Source organism: Myodes glareolus, chromosome 16 (genome assembly GCF_982192425.1).
Source record: "Myodes glareolus chromosome 16, mMyoGla1.1, whole genome shotgun sequence".
Taxonomy (NCBI): Eukaryota; Metazoa; Chordata; class Mammalia; order Rodentia; family Cricetidae; genus Myodes; species Myodes glareolus.
This window is the reverse complement of record NC_142041.1, coordinates 40790537-40813163: the sequence shown is the minus strand read 5'-3', so window position 1 is coordinate 40813163 and position 22627 is coordinate 40790537. Positions and strand designations below refer to the sequence as shown.

The 22627-nt window shown below is 45.5% G+C and overlaps 1 protein-coding gene across 2 annotated transcripts in view; it reads right to left on the bottom strand.

Annotated features, from left to right (window-relative positions):
• The window catches only part of Ankrd6 (ankyrin repeat domain 6), a 145341-nt gene that overhangs the window by 109914 nt on the left and 12800 nt on the right, over window positions 1–22627 (bottom strand). The window contains exon 1 of one of the 2 annotated variants that reach the window (XM_087897205.1): window positions 7785–8076. The exons of the other annotated variant lie outside the window; for it this stretch is intronic. The gene's annotated coding sequence lies outside the window, so the exon portion shown is untranslated. Of the gene's footprint in view, window positions 1–7784; window positions 8077–22627 lie in introns of those variants that run through there. 2 annotated transcript variants of the gene reach the window in all.

Here is a 22627-nt window from a genome sequence, read left to right as displayed (position 1 = left end):
GTAGCCTAAAAAAAACTAAAGTCGGGCAGTGGCGGTGCATGCCTTTAAGCCCAGCACTCGGGGGGGGGGGGCAGAGTCAGGCAGGTCTCTGTGAGTTCAAGATCAGTCTGGTCTACAGAGTGAGTTCCAGGACAATCAGAGCTGATACACAGAGAAATCCTGTTTCAAAAACAAACAGACAAACAAACAACAAAATAAAAATTTAAGTTTTTGTGATAAATTCCATCATCCTTGCACAAGTCACTCCTGCCTGTGGAGGATCAGGCTGCACACATTTTCAAGGTTCTCATGAGAAATTACTATGAATTCAGTGGTTTAAATCAACAGAAGTTTCTTCTCTCCCATTCTGGAAGGCAGAACTCTGAAACCAAGGTGTCAGCAGGCCCTGCTCCCACTCGACGCTCTGGGGTGGTCCATTCCCACCCCTCCCAACTTCCCTCAGCTGTATTCTTCCAGCTGGAAACCCGGCATCCCTAGTCACATGACTTCTCCTTCTTCTAAAACACACGTCAGAGTTCCCCCTGCCACTTTCTGGAGGACACTTATCATGGGATCTAGATTTACACAATCCGATCTCACCCTCATTTCCAGATCTTTCCATGACTAAGACGTACAAAGACCCTTACCATAAATAAAGGAGTGGTCACACACTGCTTGTTAGACATCGCTTTGGGAGGATACCACACAAATGAAGTACGCCCCAGAAGCCTGGCCGGCCTTGTGCTCTGTAGTCCAGCAGCTGGCTTTTTTGTCTGCCCACATCACAGTGTGCCCCGCACAGCTCAGTTCTTTGTCCTTCTTTAGGGTGTCTCTAGGCTGGCCCCTACCCTGCAGCTAGCACCCTGTGACCTTGCAGCCAGCGGTCATCACAGTGGCCTCTGGTGCCTGTCTCCCGCACTATCACCTGAGCATGGTAAAAGCAGGATCTGTTTTTATCCATCTGTACAGCCCAGGACCTCAGCACAACACATATAAATAATAAGAAGCTCCGATGACGGATGTTAGAGAAAAAAGCAGGCCTGTCTGTGGCCACACACATGAGCCATACTGCGTATGCTGCTGGGATATACTTTGTTTGTTTACATGTATGAGTGATTTGCCTTAATATACTGAAGCATGATTAATAAAAACTCAGAGAGAGAAATGGAGGTTCAACCTGAAGATCTGAAAAGCAAAGCAGCCAGCCACTGGCTCTTACCTCGACCTCGGTCCGAAATGGTGATCCTACCTCCAGGAATCTCAGAATGAGACTGTGTCTGAGAGCTGTCTCCTCCCGTTTTATAATCCCCTCTAGTTCTAAGATTAAAGGCATGCACCATTACCGCCTGGTTTCTTCTATGGCAAGCTAGTGTGGCTACTCAGATTAAAGGTGTGTGTCATTGCTACCTGGTCTATAAGGCTGGCCAGTGTGGCTGTTTTACTTTTCTGATGCTCAGGCAAGTTTTATTCATTACAATACAAGTGAAATGCCACACAATGCCTGTGCCTTAATGTATGTTTGTGCCTGGTGCCCATGCAAGTCAGAAGAGGGCATTAGATCCCCTGGACTTCAGACAGTTGTGAGCCACATGTGTGTTGATAATTGAATCCCCATCCTCTACATGAATAGATAGTCTTAAAACACAGCTCTCCAGCCTCCTCCAGATATATTCTATGTCGACCAAGAATTCTGGAAGACTGAATACCTAGAAGATTCAAAGTAACAAATGTCTAATGATAAAATTTTAGGCACAGGTGATTCAGTAGACATTCTAAAGCAAACCTCCCTGGATGCTCCAGGACTCAAAGACGGGGAGAGCCAGCCAGACCACTCACTGGCTCTAACTAGAGCGGTGCCGGTCACAAGTAACTGGCCTGCTACCAACAAGGCACTTCCTCCTGCTCTGGAGAGGGCAACAACAAAGACATTGTTCAAGGGCACTCAGACTGAACGATTGTCTTCACTTAAACCCTTCTCTGAGGCAGAGCTGTCAGCTGCTGCAGCCAGCCTGGGGAAGGACTAATGGTCTCTACATCTAAGATGTTCAAATACCCAGGCAGTCAACACCCGGGGCCTAGCACTAACGGCCTGCTCAGCTCCGTAGCACTAAAATGCTCTAGAGATGGGGCACTGAGTATGTACCATCTGTTCTGGATCCAGCACTGGGAAGGAGGCAGTATGCTCCATGGTGAAATGGAAGAGTTCTGAGTCCCTGCCAGGGCTCTCTGTCAGTCAGCCCATACTCACAAGCCCTCACCTGTAGAGTAGGCTTTCCAAGCTGCGGCTCATGGCTCACTTGTAAGTCACTGAAATAAGCTAACGGGTCACACACAGCATTTTCAAGAATGAAATGGTGAAACCAAACAAACCAGCATTGCTCTGCACACTGGGAAACATCCATCTCACTAGGTGTCAACACGTGTGTGTATATATAATACTCACGCCACGCAAAAGCTATTTCTCACAGTGGATCATGGGCAACTTTGAAAGCCGCTGTTCTTGAGAAAAATTGATTGACGTATTCCGATCAAACACAGTAAGAATATAGCATATATTTGCCAGGGGAGGAAAATATCAACAATAAATCCAAAGTGCCTTAGACAGTACCTGAAAACCAAGTCCGTCTCTCCCAAGTGTGTCTCTGGAGCTCTATTTTGTATTTTCAAAGACATGGAAACTGTTTTCAATGGGAACCTGACAGACTGAACATCTTGGTGGCTGTCTACCTGTGTCTCTCATCTGTACTCAGGAGCTTTGAATGTTCACGACTGCGTCTGTACTTACTGCAGACGGATGGGCTGCTGAGAAAAAAACGTAAGCACGCTTCTGCGCCATCACTGCGCTGGACAGCTGCAGGTCACACTGGGTCACGTCCAGTGTGCAGCCTGTTCTCAGCCACCCGGCAGAGGTCCTGGCTGAGAACTGTCCACACTGAGCAAGCGGCAGGAGGCAGTGTAGCCTAAGGCCTAGCATGGATCCTGCCTCTGTGCACACCCGCCTGGAGTCATCATCACAGCGAACGTAAAATAAACATAAATAAGAGTCATTTTTGCACAGCACAAAATAAAGGGCTGACTCCTCAGTTTATAATTCATTTAATTTCACGTCATCTTCCTGTCACATATTGCTGAAGGAAACTTCTTTCCTTTCATGTGTCTAAAAATTAAACTGAGCCAGGTATAGTGGTGCATGCCTTTAATCTCTGCACTTGGGAGGCACAGGCAGAAGGATCTTTGTGAGTTTGAGGCCAGCCTGGTCTACAGAGTGAGTTCCAAGACAGCCTGGGCTACATAGCCACATACCCTGTCTCAAAGAGAGACAGAGAGATGGAGAGAGACAGAGACACAGAGAGAAACAGATATTAACCTGGGTCGGGGGAAAGAGTACAAGCAGTAAACAGGTTCTGACATAGAGACCAGCTCCCGCCAATGGGAGGGGTTCAAGTACCAATAAGAATGACTGGCATATGGCCATCTTTGCTTTTTAACTGTAAGAACTTTGTAGTTAATTAGATGGTTTGTTTTGTAACTTATCCAATTGTGTCTGACCCAGAACAACACTAAATGGATTTATACGGGCTGACGGGGCTGTACAGTCACATCATCATGCTGATGCTGACAAGGTGACACCCAACAGCTAGCAACTGCCGCCTGTGTTAAGGCATCCACATCTATGATCTCATTTATTTCTCAAACACACTATATGGGGGACTAGTAAGACGGCTCAGCTGGCAGAGGCACCGAACAATACAAACTTGGCAACCTATGTCTAATGCCCAAAGCACACATAAAGTTGGAAGGAGAAAACTGACTCCACAAAGTTGCCTTCTGACTTCCACGTGAATGCTGTGCACTCACATACTACACACACACTCACTCACACACACACATACACACACCATACAGTTGTTTGTTTGTTGTTGTTGTTTTTTTTAACAAAACTACTGATACGATTGGTGCTAGCATTCCACTCCATTTACAGGAGAATAAAGCATTAAGTTAGTGAGAGGCAGAGCCGATGTATGAACTCGGAGAGTCCAGCTCTAGGCCCTCAAGGGATCACCCATCGTCTGTGCTCCCTCAAATTCATATACTGAAACCCTAGTCCTCTGAGGGATGGCACTTGAAGATGGGGCTTTGGGGAGACAATTAGGTTGTGAAGGTGGAGTGAGCCTTCATGAGATTAGCTTCCTCCTACAGACAGACAAGACAGAACTCGTTCCCCGTCTCTGCCCTCGGACTGTGAACATCCATCAAGGAAGTGGTCACCTGCATGCCAGCAAGAGGCCTCTGCCAGACTGGCATCTGCATCTCAGACTTCCTGGACTCCAGAACTAGGAGAAATAAATGCCTGGTTATTTAAGCCACCTCCCCCATGAGACTCTGTTATGGCTGTCTGAACTAAGACAGAAAGCACATAGCGTCATGTAATGTCTATGTCAGGGAAACATGTTTGCATGGAAAAAGCACATTATGATATGGTATATACAGTCAGCTTCTGTTAGGACAATTTAGAAGACAGATGAGATCTGTATGGAAATGCACTTAATTAACAGCAACTTTTCTCAGTCATTTAACTGTTCTTTAATTAAATCATCTTTGTGACTGAATTACATCAATTAAAAAATGTGATCCTGGTGTACCACACTATAGGAAGAAGAGTTGCATGCATGACTCGTATCTGCCACGTAGACATAGAACACGAGAGCCACAGAGAGTTTCTGCTGAGCATGTCACTGCTGTATTAGTTCTTATCTCGCGCCCGACAAACATGGCTTAGGGAAGGAAGGGTTTATTTGGGTCACAGTTTGAGTCTATGATCCATCGTGGCATGGACCCTCGGGAGCAGGAGCATGAGGTGGGCGGTCATATTGTGTCCATTCGGGAAACAGAAAACAGTGAGTGTTCATGTTCAAACGGCTTTCTCCTTTTCATTCAATCTGGGACTCCAGTCCATGCAATAGTGCTGGTTACAATTGAAGTGGCTCTTCCCATCTCAACCTACTCTAAAGAACCCCTCACAGGCATATCCAAAGGCTTGTCTCACGATTCCTAAATCCTGCCAAGCTGACAGTCCGTAAACCACTGCAACCATCAAGTAAAAAGTAGCGTGATAAAGCCACGATCTAAGAATCCAAATACCCCTAGAATCTTGGTTCCAGCCCAAATCTTCTGCTTGCCCAGACCGTCTGCATGTCCCCTCCAGCCTGACCTGTGGTAACAAGCAGGTAGAGTTCCAGAACAGCACAGAGCCTCCACAGTGACCCTCTCCTGAAAGGTGTGACAACGTCTTACGGTGAAGATGGATGGGAGCTGAAGATGCAGCTGCCCACTGTCTACAGTATAAAGTCCAGGCCCTCAGGCAGGCCATCATCACAACAAATCCACTCCTTCCCTCTGAGGCCACGAGGCTGTGAAGGAATATCTAAAGCCATCCAAATGGAGTTGTTGTGACCCAGTGCCCTGGCTTAGCATCATCTACGTGACTCCACTCTAAACAGCCTGGTGATGGAACAACGTTCAGGACACAGATGCCACGCTCAGGGCTTCTGAGGTTTTGGATGGTGCAGATGCCACGCTCAGGGCTTCTATGGTTGTGGATGGTGCAGATACCACACTCAGGGCTTCTGTGGTTTTGGATGGTGCAGATGCCACACTCAGGGCTTCTATGGGTTTGGATGGTGCAGATGTCACACTCAGGGCATTTATGGTTATGGATGGTGCCACGCTCAGGGCTTCTGTGGTTTTGGATAGCACAGATGCCATTCCTGGTGGCTTCTGTGGTTTGGGATACTTGCCATGTATCACTAATAAACTGGAGAGAAATGGCGCTAACATAGGCTGAGCAGGACACCCTGAGGTATTTCAACTGCCTAGCATCTAGGATCCCCTTTCATGCATTAGGGCCCTGCATACTGTCACGGCCTACGATGTCACCTCAGTGTTTTTACTGAAGTCTTGGTTGAAAGCCACTGGGTCAGTCTATCACTACAGCCTAGAGTTATTTGTGTAGGGTCACCTGGGTATCAACTGAGTCCACATCTCAAAATAGTTTAGCACTCTTTCCCCCATACCAAATTCCCCAGATTATGCTCATGAGAGCCAAAGGCACTTGAAAATTAAAAATAGGCTCCACACTTAATAAGAGGCTTTATGGCTTGACCCTTTCCCCAGTCTCCTGATGGGTGGCATCATGGGTATTATGGTACGTAAGCACAGAACTACGTTACTGTAATTATTCTAAAAGTGTAAAATAGTGTCAGATATTCAAGGTTTAAAGACGCATTGCACACTGAATTGCTACCTGTGGGCTGGGTCTGTACCCACAGAATAGGAGGACGGAGGAGAAGGGGGGCATTTTCTTAACAAAATGTTTTCTTTTAAAGAGTCACCACTTCTATGAGTCCAATAATGGCTCCGTGTAAGACAGCTTTTATCAAAAAGCTTTGACTTTGAAGTTTTCCCTTTTTTCTCAGAGATAGGTCTTGTTATGTACTTAGCCCAGGTGAGCCTCAAGTTCCGCCCCCTGCCACAGTCTCCCGACTGCTGGTCTGTAGACCTCCACACCCAGTGTTCAAGATTGTATTTTAAGTCAAAATCCTACTGGGCTGGAGGTATAGCTTGGTGATGAGAGGGTCTGCCTGCCATGCACCAGGCACGAGGTTTGGTCCTCAGCACAGCAGAATTAGTAAATTATAAAATTGGGGCTGGAGAGATGGCTCAGAGGTTAAGAGCACTGGCTGTTCTTCCAGAGGCCCTGAGTTCAATGTCTGGCACCCACATGGTCACTCACAACCATCTGTAATGAGATCTGGTGTGTAGGCATACAGGCCGGCAGAACACTGTATGCATAATAAATAAATACATCTTAGGTCATGTGACACAATCAGTTCCAAACAGTCCACAGGCTCTGACCTCTCCCATGCGGTGAGAGGACCACATATTTTACCACTGTGAGTCAACTCTTTTAGGAGTCTACCAGTGCACAAAACTTACCACCAGTGTGCACACAATTACCACCAGTGTGCACACAATTACCAGTGTGTAAAACTTACCACCAGTGTGCACACAACTGTCAGCAGTGCACACAGTGACCACCAGTGTGCACACAATTATCACCGGTGCACACGATTACCGCCAATGTGCACACAACTACCACCAGTGTGCACACAACTACCACCAGTGTGCACACAATTACCACCAGTGTACACACAACTACCACCAGTGTACACACAACTACCACCAGTGTGCACACAACTACCACCAGTGTGCACACAATTACCACCAGTGTGCACACAATTACCACCAGTGCACACATTATCAGCAGTGTGCTCACTCTAGAGCACTGGAAATTGGGGGGGGGGGGGGAAGCAGGATGAGAAGGTGACAGCCAGGAGAGCAGCCAAGTGCAGAAAGCCTGCTGCTGCATGCTGGGCATGGTGACACAGGCCTGCAATCCCAGCACACAGGAGGCTGAGGCAGGAGGCCTCCTAGCGCTGTAGTGTGAGGCCCTGTGAGGAGGGGAGAGGAAGAAAGCAGATAGCACTGGGGGCAGTGTCCCGAGAAAGAGGGAGGGAGCCAGGCAGAGTCAGCAGAGTATACAGCCCAAGCCAATACCACCCCCTCCTGGCTCCCCCCCCCCAAAACCAGCAAAGAAAGAAACAACAAAGCCAAACACAATTATTCTTTAGAAATCTCAGGTCATGTCAGAAAAGTACCTTTAGCCTGGCTTCCCCCCTGGCTCATTCACTGAACATATATGCAAATGTGTTCCTTTCATTGCACCAAACCAAATTAACAATTACCTAGTGGTTCTCATGTCCACTTCCACCTCAGTCAAGGGTCTCTGTCCACATCCAGGAAAGACACAGTGTTCTCACAGTCGGGCTGGAGGACCTTCCGTCCAGGCTCAGGGCACAGTGGAGTTCGCAATGGAGGATTCCTACCGGCTGGACTTCTCTGGTCTCTGCGGGGACGAGCAGAGCACAAAGGAGCACAAACCAGGAGCCTGCTTTGTGTGCACCCGCAGCAGCCAGTCTGTCGTGGCAGGGTGGAAGAGGGCTGGGGGCTCGGACATTTACATGTCAATACGCAATCCAGCGCCCGCTGCTCCTCCACTCCATCTGGCTTCCAGAACCTCGGTTTTGTTCCCCCTTATCCTAGGAGCCTCGAGTCTGTGGCTGCCAACAAGCATTTGGCAAACTCCTTCTGAGAGATTTGCCATCCCCCTCACAGTGCTCAGCCTGAATGAATACATCAGCAACCAACCAGCAGGCTTTCCCAACGGTCCTGGAAGCCATACTGGAGAGATGCTTGCTTTAGATCAGGATGGTGGACACACTCAATTCCAAAAGAGTCATGGAGGGAGGGGCAAAGACAAAACGATTTCCAAGGACTGGACCCTGGGTCGGTCTCACACTAAGTCAAAAGCAATGTCTCAGGAGCCTGTTTCTAGGTCAGTCTGAGACATCAGTGTGGTACAGTGCCACAAGCTAAGGCATCATCAATGTATTTTAGGTTCACTGTCAGAAGGGTGTCATGAACAAGGAGGTGAGGACAGAAAAGAATAGGCGGCCATGCACTGTTCTCATAGAAGAGGGTAGCAAGAAGGGAGAGAATCCTAAGGGCCCCGTTCTGTAAGGGAAAACGGTCTGAGCTCATAGGGAGATAAGCACATCCTCAATCCATGAAGCATACAAAGGCAGATGTATTCAGGGGCTGCAGACTGGGAAGATGTGGCTGTTTGAGTGTGTAGAGAGCATCTGACAAGCAGCAGAGATGCCTAGGAGGTGGGCAAGGGACTTCCCTGCAGGGCTGGGGGCAGACTGCATATGGGGGGCCACAGCTGGCAGAGGCCGTTTGGATGTCAGAAGTGATGTCATCTTGGAAACCAACTCTCTGCATCTTTATGCCCCACACCAAATCGACTGTGGAATAAAAATATTGGCTGACAAAGCCACAAAGTCTATGACGCAGGCTGATTTAGACTACGATAAGTCTGCACTGTCAATGCCAGAAACAGCACAGGTATCAGCCACTTCTGAAATTAAGAAGTGCAGATCCCGGACCCATTTATTGTAGGTAAAAGGTAGCAAGGTTGGGGCACTGGCTGGGAGTCCCTTAAATTCCTTCTCCTCTCTCCCCTCATTGCTCCAAGGGCCATGAATGAAATCTGGGTCACTTACAGCATTTAGCTGAAGTGTTTGGTGGTCAACTGGGTTCCATGAATGTTTCACAAGGGCCTCACTGCTGGTCTAGACCTGGGAAGCAGAGGGAAGAAGGGAGTTTCCAGCAAATGCCCTCTGAATGTGCAGGGACCTGCATGGCCACTATTTCCACCCTGGGAGAGGCAATGGTGATCCTGCCATCCCAGGAAAATACATTGATGCAAAAGACTCAGAATGAGCTTGGCCTGGGCCCACACTGTCTCTGGAACTGTCCTGGGCACAAAGCTAGCTTGGATTGATTCCATCAATCATCAGAGAACAGGTTGAGGGCTCAGAAAACCACCATGAGCCGACACCAGTGCCCTTCTGTCCAAATAATCCCTACAGACACTATAAAGCAGCTGCCAACAGGAGACCACATAAAACCTGGAGGAGACTGATAAGCTGCCCTTCCGAACAGAGCAAACCTCACCTGCTCTCTGTGGGAGAGCCTCCCCTCCTGGTCAGCCACCAGCAGGGCTAGGCACTGATCAGGCTTTGGTTGGATTTTCTTTTTTGAAACAGGATTTCACTGTGTAGTCCTAGCTATTCCGGAAATCAGTCTGTAGACCAGTCTGGCCTCAAACTCATAGAGATCCACCTGCCTCTGCCTCTTGAGCGCTAGGATTAAACCTGACTCAATTAGTCAGGTGTTTTTTTTTTTTAACATTTGGTTTTATACGTGAGAACTTTATCAGTAGGGAGAAAAATCTCGTTTTTCTTACTCTGTTTTTCATTTATTGCCACTAAGGCTGATTTTTTTTTTTAAAGGGTGGGTAGACAAAGGTGTCCTAGATTCATAGATTATCTATGAAAGGTAGGATCAAGCAGGGCCTTATCTGTCACTGTGTGCCTCTGTTGTATACAGTGTGACAACTTAATTTTTCTGCCCTCACAAGGAAAATCTTAGGAATGAACACGGAGGTGTGCTCCTGGTACACGTAAAAGACTGATGGGAAGCTCACAAGTGCGAGACCAAACAAGACCAAGAAAGGCAAAGGTTTTTAAAAGTCATTGGTCAGTGGAACATATATTTTAAAGTGACACTCAACTGATCCCAGGTAGTGAAAGAAAAGCCAGGGCAGAATGACCATGCCCCAGCCCCGCCCCACCTGGAGCCTCAGGCTTCCAAGTTCCCAGCATCTGTCAAACAGGTCTTGGGCTGTGCTGGTTGGAGGACATGGTTGGGGCTACCTCAAAGCCCACCGTGAGAGCAAACCCAGGAACTGTGGAAGAAATCTCCAAAGCCACCTTCACAGTTGCTGATCCCATCCCCGAGCCACGTCCCCAAAGGTATCTCTGCACCTACAACACTCACAGAGATGTAGGACACTCACAGAGATGTAAGACAGCGTTTCTTTTGTCTGGTTTTGTGTTGGTTTAAAGTAAGAGGCAGAGCTGGCAGATGGCGCAGTGGTTCAGAGCACTTGCTGCTCCTGCAGAGGACTGAGTTGGGTTCCCAGCACCCACACTGGACAGCTCATAGCTGCCTGTAACTAACCCCAGCTTCAAGGGATCCACACCCTCTTTTGTCTCCTTGGGCACCTGCATTCACATGTGCAGACACACAGAGACACAGATATATATAAAATTTTTAAATAAAATAAAATAGGGGCTAAACCTAAAATAAAAACAAAAATTGTTCTGACTAACATTAACTATTGGGCTATGTGGTAGTTTGAAAGAAAATGGCCCCCAAAGGGAGTGGCACTCTTAGGAGGTGTAGCTTTGTTGGTATGGTATGTTTGTAGGTACATTCTTAATGGAGGAAGTGTGTCATTGTGCGGGTGGGCTTTGAGGTTTCCTATGCTCAGGATACTGCCCAGTGTCTCAACTGACTTCCTGTTGTCTGTAAGATGTAGGGCTCTCCACTCCAGCACACACCATGTCTGCCTGCATGCCGCCATTCTCCCCACCACTGAACCTCTGAAACTATAAGCCAGCCACCCCAATTAAATGTTTTCCTTTATAAGAGCTGCCATGGTCATGGCGTCTCTTCACAGCAATAAAAACCATAACTAAGACATGTAATAACTCAAGGTGTTCTGCGAGAGAGGCAATATTCAAAACGGGGCTAAGTCAGGTCTTTAGTGCTTGTAACTCATTGTGTCAATAAAACGAATGCATGCACACTCTGAAGACGAGACCAACAGTACATCCCAGCTAAGACTAACATTCTCCCACTTAGTTAGGGCACCCTCTCAGCTCAGACCTGCCTGCTTCATGTTTGCTGTTCCTAGACAGTAAAGTTTTAGTCTAGAAAGAAGTAATTCCAAATGTAAAGACTCAGTTTTCTTTAAGGGGCTGGCCATAATTTACTCTGCTCCAGTGAGCACACGGGCAACACAAATTGGACTTGGAACAAGCAGCAGGTGTTAATAGTTCCAGTTAACATTTACAGTTTTATTTTATGTGTGCAGGTGTTTTGCCTGTTATGTATGTCTGTGCACTGTACCCACAGAGACTAGACAAGGGCATTGGATTCCATGGAACTGGAGTCACAGTCTTGAGCTAGCTGCTTTGTAGGTGACGGGAATTATATCTGGGTTCTCTGAAAGAGCAGTCAGTGATCTCAACTAATGACCCTCTCGCCAGCCTCTTCCCCCTTTAAACAGGGGTTAAAACCTGCAGGTTGAAGATGATGCCCCAACACCACAGAGGAACCTTGGGTGGCTGTCCAGGCAGCCAAATGTCTCTGTCATTTCTATAGTTTTGAAAATTGTTTGCTCTGAGCTTCCTATTTAATCAGGTAACATTATATCCTTCTTGGATCTCTGATGGGGTTGAAAACTAGATAGATATAGTTACAGTTTTCCTTGTTACCAAATTCTGAAAAGAAACACAGAAAAGGTGTAAAGTATATAAGATTGAGATACATAAACATTTAAACTGCTTATTTAAGAAAATGTTTTGAGGTCTAAAAAGATAGTTTTGGGTTGGTAATACAAGTTAAGATAGAAAGTAAATTAGCTACAAAACTTTAGACTCACCAAGATAAGATAGACTTGGACTATTTTCTCTGAATTTGCCAAATACAAAAGGACTGGCAAATGTAATTTTTTGTAATGTAATTGTAAATGTAACTTACATTTTTTACTTGATAAATGATCTTATTGTATATGGTTTTACTGTATTAGAGTTAAAACCTTCCTTATTTGGACTAAAAAGGGGAAATGTTGTGGGATATTTGTACACTGTGTGAAGATGTATTGCTGTGATTGGTGTAATGAAAAGCTGAACAGACAATAGCTAGGCAGGAGGTATAGGCAGGACTTCTGAGCATGGAAAGAACTCTGGGAAGAAGGGGGAGTACCAGCAAGACACAGAGAGGAAACAGGAGATGCAAGATGGAAGAGAGGTAACACCACGCAGCAGAATGTAGATTAATATAAATGGGCTAATTTAAGTTATAAGAGTTAATGAGACAAGCCTAAGCCAACAGCCAAGTTTTTATAATTAATAAAATTAATAAGAGTCTCCACGTCATTATTTGTGAGCTGGTGGCCAACAAAAAAGCATGATACAAATACATATATACATATGTATACATACATACATATATACGTGTACGTATATTTATATATGGATGTATTTAAAAAACATTTGGGGGTCTGAAGAAATAGTTCAGTGGTTAAGAGCACTGGGTGCTCTTTCAAAAGACAAGAGTTTGGTTCCCAGAACCCACATCAGGGGGCTCACAAGCATCTGGAGCTTCAGTTCCAGGGATCTGATGCCTTAAGCCTCCGTGAACAGCTGCCCTCATGCACACACACCCTCATGCAGATACATACATCTATACATAGCTAAAAATAATAACAAAATAATTATTCACAAAAACATGCCCTGAGTTGTGAATTAAAATGCTAACAGCAAACAAGAGTGTGCCGGCTAGTGTCACGTCAACTTGACACAAGCTAGGGTCATTTCGGAAGAATGAACCTCAAGTGAGGAGATGCTCCCAGCAGACTCGTCTGTAGGCAAGCCTGTGGTGCTTTTTCCTGACTGGGGATGGATGACGGAGTGCCTAGATCACTGAGGGTGGTGCCACCGCTGGGTCTGAGTGCTGGAAGAAAGCAAGCCAGCAAGCAACATACCTCTGCTTCAGTCCCTGCCTCTGGAATCCTGCCCTGACGTCCCTCAGTGATGGAGTGTGACCTGAGAGCTGTAAGGTGAAATGAACCCTTCCTTCCATACGGTACTTTTAGTTATGGTGTTTTATCATAGCAGTAGAAACCCTTAGACTTTGGAATAGCCACTAAATTGTTGGAATCAATACAGAGCATGACACACCTGGCAGCTACAGTCTCCGTGTGCGTGTCCCAAGACAAGGTCGGCCTGACTGCCTGATACTGTCTGGGCTATTTTTGCATCAAGAACCTGACTCACACACCACACATTATAAGCGGATGTTTCCTGCGCATCCTCTTCTCCCCTGCAATTGACTTCTGGGCTGAGTATGGGCGTGCCGAGGTTAATGATCGGTTCTAAAGAAAACACAAAGCCCAAGAGGCGGCTCCAGTGCCTCATTGTGGAAGAAAAGTCCCAGACAACAGCCACATTTCTTGATGTAAAATAAATAAATGTTTAACGAGGGGTCAAAAGAGTAAGGGTGAGGTGGGTAAGGCAGGGGCTGAGAGGGCACAATCAGGAAGAAAGTTTTCAAAGAAAGCTTTTACAAAATTATGTGCTATACCTTAGGGAAACTATCAAACATGCAAAAATATGATAAAAATGTAAATGGGCCAGAGAAATGCTAAACTACCTGGAAAAGCTACAGCCATTCATATAAACAAACAGACAAATATTGAAGTAAAATTCCAAGTTCAAAAGACAACATCTTAATTGTGCATGAAAGAGTCTTAAGTGTTTATGAAGAATATTAATGGAGACTGAATGTTTGCCATGCAGAGCGACAAATATTTTGTACATTCCCTCGGTAGTTTCTGACGACTTTTATATAGAAGATTATAAGTAATAAAGACTATTTAACTAAACTAAGTAAACTTACCCAGATTTGAAGCCTCCGAAACAAGAAAGGCAATTGCCGCCGCTCTTGAACTAGATTGTAAGACCCCATTGCTGGAGAAAGCACATGTTCTGGTCTCAGCAAACAGAGAAACCAAGCTTGAACTGAGCTGGAAGCTTCTGCCAGATGGCTAGCTTTCATAATACCCGAAGGGGAGACAAGACATTAATTGTCTCACCCAGCTGTGGCCCCTGCACGCTATATTACCAACCTGTCAAGCAAGCTGATGCAATCATGGTAATCTGTTATGGGAGCAACCAACCACTTTCTGATTGAATTTGAGGCCTGCTCCGAAGGAGAGAATTCAGGTCTGGTTCTGTAAGCCTGGTCCAAAGCCCCTGGGCTGGAAAGGTAGGACTATTGACCGAAAGAGGGGAGCTACTGTGGGTTTTTCTGCGTGGACATGCTGTGCCCATTAAGTTGCCTTCTAAATAGTTGGGTTTAGGGGCTGGAGAGATGGTTCAGCGGTTAAGAGCATTGCCTGCTCTTCCAAAGGTCCTGAGTTCAATTCCCAGCAACCACATGGTGGCTCACAACCATTTGTAATGGGGTCTGGTGCCCTCTTCTGGCCTCCAGGCATACAAGCAGACAGAATACTGTATACACAATTAATAAATAAATATTTAAAAAAATAAATAAATAGTTGGGTTTAGAGTCATGGGTTAGTGTTGCTGTTTGCTTTCGTCAAAGAAGCTCCTTCTGAAGTGGGTGATAGTTTTGCAGAGACTCATAACTGGTCAACGCTGAGAATAAGGGACTGTTGAATGTTTAGCCATAAATGAGACGTCTACATTGCCCACCGTCTGCAAGACTCAGATAACACCACAAAAGAGGAGGTGGAAAGCCCGTCAGGGTCAAGGGAAGACACAGAGTGTGGTGGACCACTGTCTTCTGGGCATGACATGGCCATTGCACAATTCATAGATGTTGTGGTTGCCTGCCTAAGACTGGACCCATCAGCAGCTGGAGAGATGGCACAGTAGTTAAGTCATTGCTGCCCTTTCAGAGGACCAGAGTTCAGTTCATGGCACCTACACAGGGCAGCTTACAACCATCTGTAACTCCAGCCCAGGGGATCTGTGCCCTCTTCTTGCCTCCATGGGCACCTGCATGCATGTGTGATACACAAGTAAAAATAAATCTGTTTTGTTTGCTTTTGGTTTTTTATGAGACAGGGCTTCTCTGTGTGGCCCTGGCTCTCCTGGAACTCACTTTGTAGACCAAGTTGGCCTTGAATTTAGGGATTCCCCTGGCTCTGCCTCCCAAGTGCTTGGGATTAAAGGTGTGAACCACCACTGCCCAGCAGTGAAAATAAATCTAAAAAAAAAAAAAGATTGGACCAGTCACCTTGCCAATTCATGTGATGGAGGAGGGAGCAGCTCACAGTCCCCACCCTTCTCTGAGGACCTGCAGGCTGGAAATGGGTAGCCACTTATTAGGTATGCACAGTCCTAAAAATAACCCCTCAACCATGCTCTTATAAGTAACCTTACTGACGCTCAATGAATCACCACACACACACACACACACACACACACTAACATAGATGGGGGACCAGTTAGAAAGAGGACAGGAATCAGCAGAAGCAGGTGGGGACAAGAGAGAATGTCGGAGGAGTAACTATGATAAAATACACTATCTACACAGAAAATGTGTAAACATAAAAGCAAAAATCTAAATCCAGACAGGTAAGATAATCACTTTTTCTATCACCTATTTTTTAAAATGAGAACGGGGGGGGGGGGTGGAGAGGTGGCTCAGAGGTTAAGAGCATTGCCTGCTCTTCCAAAGGTCCTGAGTTCAATTCCCAGCAACCACAGGGTGGCTCACAGCTATCTGTAATGGGGTCTGGTGCCCTCTTCTGGCCTGCAGGTATACACACAGACAGAATATTGTATACATAATAAATAAATAAATATTTAAAAAAATAAAAATGAGAACGGGGGGGGGGGGGCGGCTAGCGAAACAGCTGGGTGGGTAAACGTGTTTGCCACCAAGCCTAAGGACCTGAGTACAGCTTCACAGGACCCACACGATGGAGCGAGGGACGTTGCTCCTGCAAGCGGTCCCTTGACCTCCACCTGTGCGCTTTGGCACACGTGTGCCCGCACACCCACTCACACACATACAAACAAATGAACGTAAATGCAGTTTAAAATGTTGAATGAGACCGGACTTTCTTGCTGGAACTTCTGCCATCTCCCTAGGGTCGGGGGCTAAAGTATAAAACATCACTTGAGGCTGAACGGAGCTCAGTGGCCGAGTGTTAGCTGGTACGCACAAGGCCCTAGGCTTGTCCCCAGCAATGGGAGAAAAAGAGCCTCACATGATGATCATGGGGCATCTCTGGTGTTTGGAAGCCTCTCTGCTCCTCAGCGATGTCTACCAAGACTCCTAGGACTCCTAGAAGAACTCTCCCCACTGGGGGAAACTGAGGAAGTAACGCAAAGGGACTGAGAGTCCCACTGTCGTAAGGAGAGTCACCAGCAGTGCGTGGACAGGGCGGTCTTACAGCCATTCATTTAAGGATGTGTTTGAAAGCAAGGGGAAAGCTTCAAACTGCACTTTGGCTCACGCCTTCTGTGCAAGCCTCAAAGCTGCTCGGAGGCATGCGTGCGGCAGAGAATGCTGCGAGCTGTCTTCATGCTGAGCGGCAACACCTGCCTTTGGCAACTGTTCCAGTCTTTCTAAAACCCTACTTCCGAGTCACTAACAGCATTACAAGAGTAAGTGTTCTGAACTTAACTCGGAGTCACTACATTCTATGGGCCTTCTATTGTGACTTCTGATATTATATCAACACACGTTATTGTTAACATATATTGGAAACATAGCATGTAACTAACTGGCTGTTAGAGTCTAAATATACAGAAAATGTCCAACACATAGTTGATATGTCACGATAGCAGGCTTTCTACCAAAGGAAATTCATAATTCCTGATGACGGAGAATGACTGTATTCCGTAAATAAGGCCAACACCAAAAATGAATTGTCTCACTAACAAATGCTATGTTCAGGAAGAAGTTTTGTTGTATTTAGAGACAATGCATCTGTAGTTTGATAAGGTATTACCTAAGCTGCAGCTTCTCTGCTACAGAGCTCATGGGTGAAGTTTAAACTGACCAACCTGAACTCAACAAAAGTGTTAAAATTCTCTTCCTTGAAAAGAATCATTTCAAACTCAATCACTATTCCTCTATACACAAATCTCTTACAAATTGATAATTCACAAACATGTAAAGACTTCAAAAGAAAAATGTCCTCAGACCATCCGCACACAATTAGTAGCAAAAGAAGCATAACGATTAAAAATTTATGAAGCTGGGTATGGTTGTACACAGCTGCAATATCAGCACGTGGTCGGTGGAGTCATGGAGGTGCAGGAACGAATGGGCAGCCGAGGATATATAGCAAGTTTGAAGCCAGCCTGGGCCTCACGCTGAGACCCATCTTTCCGAGAGAGGGAACTCACTATGTAGACCACGACAGCCTCAAACTCACAGAGATCCGCCTGCCTCTGCCTCCCGAGTGCTGGGATTAAAGAAGGGCAACACCACGGCCTGCTGAGACCATCTTTCAGACAAACTAATCAGGTTTTCTTTCTTCCTTCATTTCTCCCTCCCTACTCCCTTGTTTATTTTTTGTTTCGTTTTTGAGACAGGCCTCTCTACGAATCTCTTTCTTTTCTGGAACTCACACTGTAGCCCAGGCTAGCCTAGAATTTACAGAGCTCCATCTGCCTCTGCCTCCTGAGTGCTGGGATTAAGAGTTTTAGATGTGGTCAGGCCTTTAATCCTAGCACTCAGGAGACAGAGGCAGGGGGATCTCTGAGTTCCAGGACAGCCTGGTTTACAGAGTTCCAGCAGGACAGCCAGAGCTACACAGAGAAAACAAACAGGAACCTTCCCCCAGCCCCAGCAAAAAAGAAAATTAACTAAAAAGCAAACAAACAACAAAAGAGTGCAAAGCCTAAAAGTTTGTTACCACACCTGACTGCCAAACACACACTCAAAGACCTGTGTGGCCAGAGCACGCGGGGATAGCTGGGAAGATGGAAGTCCCTTTTTCTCTTAGCAGGCTGTCTTGTTTTAGATTTCACTCTCTCTGAAAAAATTATCTACTTCCTCCTCGACACACCCACGAGTGCCCTGTTGAAACCCCATGGGGCATGGCAGCATTCCCTGGCTGCCTTCTCAGTCCCCACAAACCCTTGATTTCTGTTCTGCCTCTAAAGTCCAGGTGTGTCCTGCCAGCAACCCCTCTGAAATCTCTACGGGAAGAATAAAACTGAATCAAAATGGAGAATTAAAACCCCAAAGGAAAGTTACAAAGTAGTTTAGACCAGAGCAATGCAAGTTTTAGGAAAGGTGTTATTAACGCACAAAAGACTCTTGGCAAACCAAGGCAAGCTACAAAGGAATACACAAGATCACAGGATCTTTTCCGGTGTATCATGTGACATTTCTGCTCTGGCTTCCAGACAAAAGGCAGACAGATGTAAGTGCTTGTAGATAACACTCCAGCACGGTTCAGATTTCGGTAAGGAGGCATGTATGATCAAGTCGCAAGGGACGAAAGAGGTGCTCTATCTTACAGAAAAACACTGCTGATCTGTGGAGCAAGTTCCAGCGTCTGTTCTTCTGTCACTGGACACTCGATGGGGCCAAAAGGAAGTGGAACTCCTGCCAGCGAAGTAGGAGTTCACACTCTAGATAAAATAGCCCCTCCAGTGATGAGACAGTCGTCGTGGAGAACAATGGTAGCTTTTGAACTTCAAAAACTAGTAACTCTCCCAGGTACAGTTCATAGACTATTCTGTTATGTCAGACCACACTGAAGGCTCAGCCCTGTTTCTGAACGGTTGTGGTTTTACACTTACCTGATAAATTGGCCAGGCTGACTTTACTTCCAGATACAAATATTTTTGCTTGCAAATGTGAACCAAAAGGGGTGGAAATGTAGTTCAGTGGTGAAGCCTCCCTTGGCATGAATGTCCTGGGTTCATCCCTAGTACAGTGCATGCATCCCATTCCCCCTGCCTGAAACACACACGCACACACAACACCCCCCCACATACACAATTAGAACCTAACGAAAGACTGTCCTCAAGGAAAGCCAGGTATAAATATGAGTTCAGGGTTTTTTGTTTGATTGTCTACTGGCCCAGCCTTAAATAAGATTATTATCTGAATAAATGATGGTTTGTATTTGTTTTTGAAAATGTCATAAGTTTCAAAGGCATAATTCATAAGGCATAATTAATTAATGCCTTTCAATTAATTAAATACCATATTATGATATAAATATTTAAAATATTCATTCCTTTTACCTAATAATTTGACTTCTGGTAATCCACTTGAAGGAATTAGCTAATAGAATATAAAATATTTATGTACATATGGTTTCAATGGTGTTTTTAAAATAACATTACAGACATAACCTTTCTAAATGTCCAAGAAGAAACCAGTTTAATTATAGTGAATCCACTTTTTTTTCAAATTTTTACTTATTTATTTATTTATTGGTTTTCGAGAGGGCTTTTCTGTGTAACTGCTCTGCTGTCCTGGCGCTCAGAGAGCCACCTGCTTCTGCTTCCCAAGTCCTGGGATTAAAGGCGTGCGCCACCACCACTCAGTTCATACATACTACTTTGTTTAACACAGGATCTCTTGTTCATTCCTCAGCCAGCAAGGCTCCAGTTTCCCCTGTCTCTGGCTCTATCTCCCTAGGGTTACAGGCCCTCACTACCATTCCCAGCATTACAGGCATTCTGGGCATGTGCACTTAGGTCCTCCCATTTGCACTGTTGAGTAAATCCACTTTATCCACCAAGCTTTTTAATCCACTGAGGTATCTCCCGAGTCTGTTGGTTTCTTTGTTTAGTCTCAAACTGTTACCCACGCTGGCCTCAAACTCATTATGTAGCCCAGGATAGCTTCTCAGTCTTGGTAATCCTCAGCCTCTCAAGTGCTGGGATTATCAGTATGAATCATGGTTTAACGGAGTCTCCAGCATGGATCACTTTGTGGGCATAGTGAAACCTTTAAGGCACAGAGGTGACTGGGTGTGTGCCCTTGGGAGGCACACTGGGACGAAGCATGCTCACCTTCCTAGCTGTCTAGAAGCAAGCAGGTTTCCTCTAACGTGCTCCCAATGTACTGAGTCACCACAGCCCAAAAGGGACCAAACCACAACCATGGCTGAAATCATAAGCGTAAACACGTCCTACTTAAGTCCTTTCTCCAAGGAGTCTGTCTCGAAACAATGAAACAGAAAGCTGATTGCACAACAGGAAAGAGCTACACAGAAAGGACTAAAAACCAGCTTTACCAAATGACTGACATCTTTGAATGATCAAAGTTTTAGATGGAGAGAAAAAGACCACTTATTTATGGGGGAGGGAATAATTTTTTGAGACAGGGTTCTCTGTGTAGCCTTGGCTGTCTTGGAACTCACTCTGTAAGCCAGGCTGGCCTCGAAGTCAAGAGATTTGTCTGTCTGCCTCTGCCTCCCAAGTGCTGGGGTTAGAGGTGCCACCACTTCAAGTAAAAAACAAACAAACAAACAAACCACTTTTAGCCTGGAATGGTGGCTCATGCCTTTAATTTTTTAATTCCCGCACTCAGGAGACAGAGGCAGGCAGATCTTCGTGAGTTCAATGCCAGCCTGATCTACATAGTGAGTTCCAGGATAGCGAGGTCTATGCAGAGAGAGACCTTGTCTCAAAAAAAAAAAAAAAAAGAAAGAAAGAAAGAAAGAAGGAAGGAAGGGAGGGAGGGAGGGAGGGAGGGAGAAAGAGAGAAAGAGAGAGAGAGAGAGAGAGAGAGAGGAAAAACAAGGAGATGGTTCAAGAGTTAACAGCACTACCGCTCTCCAGTGGACCAGGTTTGATTCTCAGCATCTCAGCACCCACATGCTGGTTCACAACCACAGGTAACTCCAGTTCCTGGGGATCCATTGACCTCTTCTGGCCTCTGCAAGCAGCGGGTACACATATGGTGCACAGACACGCATGCAGGCAAAACACCCATACACATAAAATAAAACTTAAAAAATCCTAAGACTACTTTTCTTAATAAAAACAGCCTTCCCCCCCCACACTTTGGAATGGGTTTGAGAATATATACCTTACAACCATGTCCCACATGTTCACAGACCTTCTGTTAAGTAGAATAAAGTCTCCCTCAGGACAATATTAAAAACTAAAAAAAAAAAAAATATTTTGGTGGCTCATATAGACACATCCACATGGCTTTATTTTTTAAATGTCTCTATAAATAAATAGTTCCAATATTCAAAAAAAAACTGTTCCAGAAAGAGATTCTGTCCAAACATCCTAACAAAACAGATAAAGATCCTATATGATAAACAGAACATGAACAAGAATAACCCTGAGGACCGTGGTCTAAGACGACACCGGACTTCATGAGCAATCTCTAAGCCACTAGGATCCTAGACCTGCTTCGGTTAGACCTATCTGACTTGTTTTCCAGATTGACATCACTTCACTGCAGGTCTCCACCTCTAGGGCATTCAGGAGGCCAAGGAGGATCTGAGTAGCAAGCTTGGAAAGAATGCATGTTTGAATCCACTCATCTTTACCACAGATAATTCCACCAAAGAGCAAATACCAAAATTCCCTTTACTTTATCTTTAAAAGCAACAATGAATACCTCTAATGAGACTATGGAATAAGGAAGAATATATATATATATATATATATATATTATATAATATATATATTCATTGTCACTTTATTTTTACAGTAGAACTGCATAAAAATTGGTCTGACAACTATTCACTTTATTAGACAAACTTGCAAGATGTAAAGACCCAGTAACATCTCTCAGGAGGTAGAAGAAGCAGTAGGTTCAAGGTCAGCCTTGGCTACGTAGAGAGTTCAAGGCCGGCCTGGGTTACATAGGATCCTGTCTCCAAACAACAACAAAAGATTGAATAACATCGTTTCTAATACCCAAGTCACAGAGTCTGGACTGAATGTTCTAATAATTACTGCAGTCCCAGGAGTTCAAGCAAGCTATAATAAATCTCCGCGCCTGCACTCTTGGGATGCCCTATTAACCTAAAGTCCTTTATGAAGGAACCACGGCATCTTTACTTAGTGGAGGACACTGAGCTGCTGAGTGACGGACGGCTGGTGAAGTAAACGGGAAGCCTGTATTGAAGGCTCAGTGGCAGAGAACCTGTTGCGCTGTGTGCAAGACCCTGGGCTTGATGATCAATGCCAAAATATTTTTTAGTGATTTATTTATTCTTATTCTATGTGCATTGGTGTTTTGCCCGCATGTATGTCTGTACGAGGGTGTCAGATCCCCTGGAACTGGAGTACAGTACAGTATAGGGCCCTGTCCTCCCTTGCTCCCTGGGATGCAAATCAAGGACTGTTTTGGCTAA